Raw genomic sequence first — 9824 nt, 5'->3', positions numbered from 1 at the left:
GAACTTAATTAGACCAAGACTCGCTAGGTAGCATAAGACAATACCATAAAATAATAAAATATTTTAAGGCACTCAAGAGTGATTCATATTCCCAAAAATCAAGAACGTTTGTTAATTCAATTTTAGAGCCCAAGGGAAATGTAAGAGATGCTTTTGGGAAGATGGGGAATATGGCCACTTTGGAAAGTATTAGAGGAATGAAAAGTGTAAGAGGTGTAAAATATGTGTAATTGCATTCAAGAAAAGGTTTTAAATGCACTAAGTTAGAAAGTGGGAAGATGTGACATGAGTGTTGACTTGGGCTTGATAAGATATCTTAGCCCTCATGGCCAAATGTTTAGAATTTGATTAAACTTGGATTATTATTTCATTAGTGTGCAAAAGAATTTTTATAAATAGTATGTAATGGGAGGAGAGAGAATGGGTTAATCAAGGTTAATTAGCTAATTTATAGAGATTGGTGTGTGAATGTCTTGAATCTTGGCTCAAGGGTTAAGGTAGAGATTAAGATGAGGTTGCAATTAGTGGTCATGTGTTTTGATTGATTGAAAGAAAATTATTTGATCAAAAGGACAATTTGACATTAATTTGAATGAATATATGTTTTTAATTTGAAATTATATATATATATATATATATATATATATATATATATATATATATATATATATATATATATATATATATATATATTTATTTAAATTTGTAGAGAAAGGGAGATTGAACTAATCATGTGACTATAAGTGAATTTGATAATTAATTAATTTAATGCATTAACCATTGCAATGACATAAATTAATTAAATATTAGATATTTAACTAATAATGTCTTATAAAAGAACTATATTAGATTACAATGTCATGCAATCAAACTTAGATGTACAAAAATTTATCTTAATATGTTGATTTGGTTATAAGTTAATAATAAAATATTATAAGAAAAAAAAAAATGATCAATATATGTACTTATAATATAAAATTGACAGCTATGTTAAAAAACTACTTTTTTTATTATACACAATTTTACAATTGTAAATTTAAGACGCTCATATTGATATTAGATTACTCTTTGAAGTATTTTATTAACTACTCAACTTTACACATAAACTAAACATAGTCTAATAATATATTCCACACTTATAGTTTATTTTAATTAATAATTATCTTAAGAAAAAACTTCTTATTTGCACCGAAGTAAAATAAATTTCAAAATATAAAACTAAAATTATGAACATTTTAAAAGATCAAATTATATCAGAGAGGAATAGTTACATTGCTCTTTGACCTTTGGTAGACTCCTCCCTTAAAATTGTCTTGATTGTCTAAACTAGCTGCATCAGTACTTCGCGTCTATCCTTCCTGAACGCAGTACTTCGCATCTGTCCTTCTTGAGTGTGTCTGTTCGGCCGTTCTGAGGCGTTTGACTTCGCTGGGTCACGTTGGACGAAGTCTCAGGGCACCCCCGACATGACGGGCAGCGGATGGAACAACATTGAGACAGAACTGGAGAGGCGGGTGCAATATCGTGGCTGTTTAGCCAGTGCCCATAAGGATGGGCATCCAGGCAAGGCGATCCTCCTGCCTGGTTAGCCGTTGCGAAAAAAAACATGGGACTTTTAAATTGGTCGATGGATTTTATAGAAAATGACAACTTGGGGCTACAGCTATTTGCATGGACCATATTGGACTGCAAATGTGAACAAGAAAAATGGTGTCAGACATTTGACTTGTGGTTTACTTTCCAGTTCTTCAGCTGGCTTTTAGAGGTCATAATAAATACTATCACTTTTAATATTGGTAATCATGAAAGCACCTTTTAGAACAGAGAGGCAAAGATAGAGTTTATGACCGACATCTGTATTTTCTTGCTAGAGTAAGAAACGGGCTTAAGCGGAACTTGAGGAAAATTTTCTCTTGATATGGAGAATAAATCTGGTGAAATGAGCTTCTTTGTGGCTTGTCGAAATGGCCATACAAGAACTGCGAAAGACTTGCTAAAACTTGCGGATCCACCAAGCTTGTTATTGCCGTGGGAGGGAAGAACATGTTTCCATGTGGCAGTAATTGCAGGAGACCTAGGTTTTTTTTTTTTGTTTCGTCTCTTCATTCATATTTGTTTTTCTGATTAGAAGCTATTCTAAACTCGCTCTTTCGGCTCAACTAGTCGATTTATGAACTGCAGATTTGTTACGAGAGCTAGCAGCAAAGATACCAGTCCAAGGTCATCTTCTTCTTAGAATCTTTTTCTACATTAGAAGGCTATGTCTTGCTTGTTTGCCTTGTTTAACTGTGTGACTTTTGCAGATTTAATCAAAATAATAACAATGGAGGACAACAAAGGCGAGATGACTTTGCATTTAGCAGTGAGGAAGAATCGCGTGGATCTGGCAAAATAGTTGGTCGACTTGGATGCCAATTTGTGTGATTGTACAAATCATGAAGGAGAAACTCCATTAAAGTTGGTAGTAAGTTTGGGATTCAAAGATGCTGTGGAGTTATTAATAACTGAAGATTGATGCTGAGATCTTCACTTCAAACTCTAGCTCCACTGCTCCATTTCCACCATTCTATAAATAATTTTTAGAATACTTCAGTTTAGGAGTAGTTTAAACAAGAAGCATGTTGTACATATGGCATGCATTAGATCATATTTTTGGATGCATTTTTGTCTAGTCTTAGTTACTTCTTCTCCCATCCTTAATCATAGGCATGGAATAATGCTAAAACTATTGTCAGAACTCCTGATCTATATTTTGATCTATGTGTTAGGGATTAGTTTTAACAATTTTTATTTGAATAAATGTATTGGCTGAACAACAATTTGTTGGTGGAATAATATATCATTTTTTTTCTCTGCAGTAAAACAGAGCCTCCCTTGTTTTGAATATTATCATTTTTTAATTTATTTTTTCTTTTGTGTTGCTGCTGTTGTTTGGATCCTACATTTGGTATCAGAGCTGAAGGTGTTTGGAAGACAGCAACATGGAAAACAATTTGCAAATCTCAGAGTTTGATGGAGTTGATTACCAATATTGGTCAATCAAGATGAAAACTTTTTTGATTGGGAAAGATTTTTGGGAGATCGTTGAATCTGGATATGAAGAGTCTGCAGATTGGAATACTCTCCAACCTAATGATAGGACATTGAAGAAAGAAGCTGAGAAGAAGAATGCAATGGCATTGTTTCACATTCAGATGGCTCTTGATAAGAGCTTGTTTCCTCGAATTGCTAATGCGCAGACAGCAAAAGAGGCCTGGAAGACTCTAAAAGATGCTTACCATGGCAATGATCAGATCAAGGTTGTGAAGCTACAAACCTTGAAAAGAGAATATGAGAACTTGAAGATGAAGGAGACAGAGAGTGTGGGAGATTTCTGTGTGAGAGTGAAAGATGTGACTCATAAAATGACCACTTTGGGTGAATCTATTGCTCAAGAGCAAATAATACAAAAGGTATTAAGATCTCTAACCCCAAGATGGAATATTGTAGTAATTGCCATAGAAGAAAGCAAAAATTTAGCTACCATGGAGTATGATGAATTGGTTGGATCTCTTATATCAAATGAGGATAGAATAAGGGACACATCTATCAGTGTTAATGAGAAGGCTTTTTGCTTCCCAATTGCAAATTTCAAAGAACGATGGTGCTAGCAGCAGTAGTAACAACAACAAAGGCTCAGGATGGGGCCAAAATCAGAATTTTTCAAGAGGATCTAGAGGAAGAGGAGGTGCTCAAGGAGGCAGAGGTAGAGGTAGATTTGATAAAAGGAACATCCAATGCTATCATTGCAATAAGTATGGACATTTTGAGAGAGAGTGTAGACAGAAATCAGGTAACAATAGTGCAAATTATGCCCAACAAGATGAGGATCCTTCCTCGGGTAATTTATTTTTGTGTTATGGGAAAGGTGAAAGTACTGTGAATGATGTTTGGTATTTGGATTTTGGATGCTCTAACCATATGTCTGGCAATAGAGAAATATTTTCAAAGCTTGATGATAGTTACAGATCCAATATTACCCTTGGTAATAACAATATTGTGGATGTTGTGGCGAAAGGAGCCATGGATGTTCAGACAAAGGAAGGTATGAAAAGTGTTCAAGATATTTATTATACTCCCAAGTTAAAGCATAATTTATTGAGTGTTGGGCAGCTATGTGAGAAGAATTATAGAGTGGTATTTGAGAACATGCACTGTACTATCTATGATAAGAATCAAAAAAATAAAGTGATTATAGTTGTTCCTATGACAAAGAATAGGATGTTTCCTTTGAAGTTTGGTCAAAATGATAATTAGCTTGTCAATATGGCTTATGAGGATAAAAGTTGGTTGTGGCATCTCAGGTATGGCCATTTAAATTTCAATAGTTTGAAGAATCTAACATCAAATGCATCAGATCTTGGATTGCCTAAGGTTGAAGAGCATAGAAAAATTTGTGAAGGGTGTGCAAAAGGGAAACATTCAAGGGAATCATTTCCAAAAGTCAATGCATGGCGGGCCCAATACCCACTTCAACTTATTCATTCAGATATTTGTGGTCCAATGCAAACACAAAGTTTGGGTAAGTCATCATATTTCATTACTTTTATTGATGATTACTCACACATGTGTTGGGTATATTTTTTGAAGACTAAAGATGAAGCCTTTGATACATTCAAGAAGTTTAAAGCTCATGTAGAGAATGAGAAAGGGAACACAATAAGATGTTTGAGAACAGATCGAGGAGGAGAATTTTGCTCAAACAATTTTTAGAATTTTTATGAGATGAATGGCATCAAAAGACAACTCACAACTGCATACACACCCCAACAGAATGGAGTGGCTAAAAGGAAGAATCGTACAATGGTAGAAATGGCAAGGAGCCTGTTACAAACCAAGGGTTTGAACAATTCTTATTGGGCCGATTCAGTTGCTACAACCGTATATATTCTCAATAGGAGTCCTACAAGTGCCCTCCACAAGATGACTCCATATGAAGCATGGTATGAGAAAAAGCCCAATGTAAATCATTTTAAATTTTTTGGTTGTTTGGCTTATGTTCACATCCCTGATCAGAATAGGCAAAAGCTAGATGCTAAAAGTGAATCATGTATTTTTGTGGGTATAGTGAAGAAAGCAAAGCTTATAGATTATTCAATCCTATTACTAATAAGATTGTTGTTTCAAGAGATGTGATTTTTGATGAAGGGGGAGTTTATGGTCATCAAAAACAACATGTTGGAAAGCCAAAATTAGTTTTCGATGATGATGATATTGCTGATAATGATAATGAGTAGCCAGCTAATGGTTCTATTTCAAGATCACCAAGCCCACCAAAAAACCCCTCACCAATACCAAGAGCAAGTCCATCCTCTAGTCCTCCAAGGAAGGTAAGAAGATTGAGTGATATTTATGAGAGGTGTCAAAATCAAGCACATGAAGAAGATCCAATAGGTGAGACAGTAAATTTTGCATTACTTGCTAAAGCTGATTTTGAGCCATCATGTTTTGAAGATGCATGTGCTAATGAGGTTTGGATGCAAGCAATGAATGAAGAGATGGATTCCATTGATAGGAATGAAACATGGGAGCTTGTAGATCTTACACATAAGAAGAAGAAGATTGGCACAAAATGGGTCTATAAGACCAAGTATAATAGTGATGGGAGTGTTGAAAGACACAAGGCAAGATTGGTTGCTAAAGGTTTCACTCAAAGGTATGACATTGATTATGAAGAAACTTTTGCACCAGTAGCAAGACAAGAAACTATTAGGATGCTAATCTCTCTTGCAGCTCAAAAGAAATGGAGTATTCATCACATGGATGTGAAAAGTGCTTTCTTGAATGGGTACTTAGAAGAAGAGGTATATGTGGGACAGCCACAAGGTTTTGAGATTCAAGGCAAAGAAGATTTTATGTCTACAAGTTGAAGAAGGCTTTGTATGGCCTCAAGCAAGCACCACGTGCATGGTATGCAAGAATTAATGGATATTTTCAGCAGAATGGCTTTCAAAGAAGTAAGAGTGAACCTACCCTTTACTACAAACAAGAAGGTAATGATATTCTCATTGTGAGTTTGTATGTTGATGATTTGTTATATATGGGTAGTAGTTCAAAGATGAAAGATGAATTTAAAGTTGCTATGATGAATGAGTTTGAGATGAAAAATTTAGGTCTCATGAAGTACTTTCTTGGCATGGAGGTTTATCAAGGTAAAGATGAAATTTTTATTTGTCAAGAAAAGTATGCAAAAGATATGTTGAAAAAATTTGATATGGCTGATTGTAAAGCTCTTTCCACTCCAATTGCTCATGGAGTTACATTATGTAGAGATGATGGTACTAAAATTGTTGATGAGACATTATACAGAAGCATTGTGGGGAGTTTGATATTTTTAACTCACACAAGGCCTAATATTGCTTATTTAGTTTCATTGGTTTCAAGGTATATGACAAATCCATCAGAGGAACATATGAAGGCAGCCAAGAGAATTTTGAGGTATGTGAAAAGCACGGTATATTTTGACATTCACTATTCGTCTAATAAGTTTGAGCTTGTTGGCTTTAGTGATTCAGATTGGGGAGGTTGTTTGGATGACCGAAAATCTACATCTGGTAATTGTTTTTCTTTGGGTTCCGGTTTAATTACATGGAGTTCAAAGAAGCAAAGTATGGTTGCTCTCTCTTCTACATAAGCGGAATATGTTGCGGTCACTTCAGCTAGCACACAAGCTTTATGGCTTATAAAGCTTCTTGAAGAAATTGGAGAGATACAGGTTCAACCTACTGTGATTTTTTGTGACAACATAAGTGCCATTAAATTGGCCAAGAATCCGGTTCATCACAGCAGGACCAAACACTTTGATCTTAAACAACATTTTATTAGAGATTTGGTACAAAATAAAGCAGTTGAGTTGAAGTACATCAGCACAAAGGAGCAAATTGCAGACATCTTCACAAAGGCAGTTACAAAAGATCAGTTTTTGGTACTCAGAGATCAGATTGTGAGTCCTCTCAGCATCAAGGGGGAGTATGAAGATTGATGCGGAGATTTTCACTTCAAACTCCAGCTCCACTGCTCCATTTCCACCATTCTATAAATATTTTTTAGAATACTTCAGCTTAGGAGTAGTTTAAACAAGAAGCATGCTGTACATATGGCATGCATTAGATGATATTTTTGGATGCATTTTTGTCTAGTCTTTAATCATAGGCATGGAATAATGCTAAAACTACTGTCAGAACTCCTGATCTATATTTTGATCTATGTGTTAGGGATTAGTTTTAACAATTTTTATTTGAATAAATGTATTGGCTGAACAGCAATTTGTTGGTGGAATAATATATCAGTTTTTTTTCTTTGCAGTAAAACAGAGCCTCCCTTGTTTTGAATATTATCATTTTATTTTATTTTATTCTTTTGTGTTGCTGCTGTTGTTTGGATCCTACAATACCCCACACACAAAACGCCCTCCATTATGTTGTGAAGCTCAACCAAGTCAAAATTGTTCAGTTTTTAATTGAGAAAAAAATAGGCTTTTCCAAAGTTATCAATCAGCCTTACCAACCTAGTCAAGGAGGAGATGATTGTGTCACAGAAGCATCTGGTGAAAGATGGAAAAACCAGGTTGTCGAAAAAGGAACCACAGTGGACTAATGATGATGATGAAGATATAGATAGCCAGAATGAAAAAGTAATTGTTCAAGCGGGAGACGCACCTTTACACATTGCAGCGAGAAACAAATTTGAGCACGTAAGATCATCTTATGGGGTTAATCTCTCTATTCTCAGTGTTTTGGATTTCTGTTGAAACTAATTGCCCCTCTTTCTTTCCTTTTGCTGTTTTTGGTGGTGTAGTTGATGAATTTGTTGCTGAAGGTAGATAAGGTGGACAAGCTTGCGCCGAACAGTGAGGACAAGACACCATTTGAAATTGCAAGAGAAGTCACCGAGTACCACGAACCTTTTAGGATGATAAGAAAGTTGGCACATTATAGAGCGAGGCCAAAGCCATTCATGTACTGCGCGCCACAGGTGAGCCATAAAAAGTACAGGAAAGCGAGGCTCATGGTAAGCAAAGCCTACGAAGACAGACGGAATGCAGAACTAGTTGTGGCAACGCTGTTGGCCGCCATGACATGTGCTGCTGCTTTCACCGTGCCTGGCGGTTTTGACTCGGAGCCTGATGCAAAAGAGGAACGAGGGAGCCCTATTCTTATTTCCTACATTTCATTTAAGCTCTTCCTTATTTTTGACTGCACAGCCTTCTTTCTCTCCCTCTTTGTTTGTATCATGCGGCAGATGAGCTCCGAGCTCACCACGGGGGATAAGATGTTGTTCACGACTGTCAACAGTTTAGTGCTTTGCGGGAGCTTTGCATTCACCGCTTAGGGTTTCATTGCTGCAGTGTACGCAATGCTGGCGCTTGAAGTTGATACCCTCTCTTGGGTGGTTTTGGGAAGTCTGGTTTTCATTACGTTGTGTGGCATTCTCGCATTCATCCGTCAGTCGGTACATTTTGTAGTGAGGAGGGCGAGATTCCACCGGCTGTGCGGTGTGTCTTTGTTTCTTCGATGATATTGTTGAAAAGGTGTGGTACCTATTAGAACGCTTTGGGCTTCTGAAGATATTCCGTTCAGGAGATGAAGTTTCCCGTGATTTGATCGCTGGACATGCCAAGTTCCGTGGGCTGGGTCGTGAAGATGGCTACTCGCCTCCTTTACCGGTTTAGCAAACTTCCTTGTTCCCACTTTTTTAATCTCCCTTTTTGTTGGCTTGTAACATCTCTCTCTTGTTAGCCTGTGGTCACCGACCTAATGAAGCTAATGAAAGGACTTTGATGGTTAGGAACGTACATTTCTTAGAACATGTAACAGCGTGTTTATGTAATATTTGAATTTATATTTTATTAGTCCCTGTCTATGAACTAATGTTTTCAGTAGAGTTCAGCAGTTATTTTTTTCAAAGACAAGTATCAAATATTTTAAGGTTCAGAGTGATTTATTTTTAAAATATATTTATATTTATTAATTACTAAATTCTTGTTGGTTGGTAGCATTTTTGCCGGGTTGGTATCATTTTTGCCAAGGTTAAAATAAAAAATTAAGGAAAACACAGTTTAAAATCATTCTAGAAGTTTCCGGACTTGAGTTTGATTCATCCGAGTAACTTCCTACGATGGAGACATCAACCCTAGGTTTTCTCATGGAAAGCCCGCAAACAGGCCAGGGGACGGCGTCACAGTGAATAATTTTTTTGGCAGAGATGAAAATTCTACAGTGTATTAGCATGAGATGTTTCTGAATTTGATTGCACAATCTTATGCAGTCAAATCTAAAAATATCTATTTTAATTTCTATTTTATAAAGAATCAAACTGAGGAAACCAAACTGATGATCTTATCCAACTTCTGCCCAATCTCGTTGTCATTTTTTATTTTCCAGAAGATCTGACGAAACTTATGGTCGCAGCTGGAAGATTGAACATGGAGATGAAACATTTGGTGTGAGGGGTTCCGAGGCAAGCTAGAGTGCAGAGGCGATACTTATGGTCGCAGCTAGAAGATTGAAGAAGCTTGTTAAAAATATCGTTCGCAGTACTAATTTCACGTCAGAAGATAAGTAGTTAAAAAATAAATAGCTGTCATGTTTCTTTACATGGATATGTATAAAGTGGCAATCAAATCCTAGAAATAAGTGACACATGTTTGTCAAAATCTTTTTATCAAATATTCTGTCCAACATCAAAGTAGTTGTTAGTTGCAACCATATTCAATTTGTTTTTAAGCCTTATAAACAGAAACTAAAAAGCTTAAATATACAGCGGGATAAGCTTAGTTTTATGTG

At 36.0% G+C, this 9824-nt stretch overlaps 1 pseudogene; it reads left to right on the top strand.

Annotated features, from left to right (window-relative positions):
* The first annotated feature begins 1918 nt into the window (after nucleotides 1–1918).
* LOC149577371 (uncharacterized) lies at nucleotides 1919–8710 on the top strand (annotated as a pseudogene).
* The last annotated feature ends 1114 nt before the right edge of the window (nucleotides 8711–9824 follow it).

The sequence above is a fragment of the Cupressus sempervirens genome, chromosome 1 (genome assembly GCF_028749045.1).
Source record: "Cupressus sempervirens isolate cs-2001-9-10 chromosome 1, ASM2874904v1, whole genome shotgun sequence".
NCBI classification, from domain to species: Eukaryota; Viridiplantae; Streptophyta; class Pinopsida; order Cupressales; family Cupressaceae; genus Cupressus; species Cupressus sempervirens.
The sequence above is the reverse complement of the archived record's forward strand: the minus strand, read 5'-3'. Positions and strand labels throughout refer to the sequence as shown.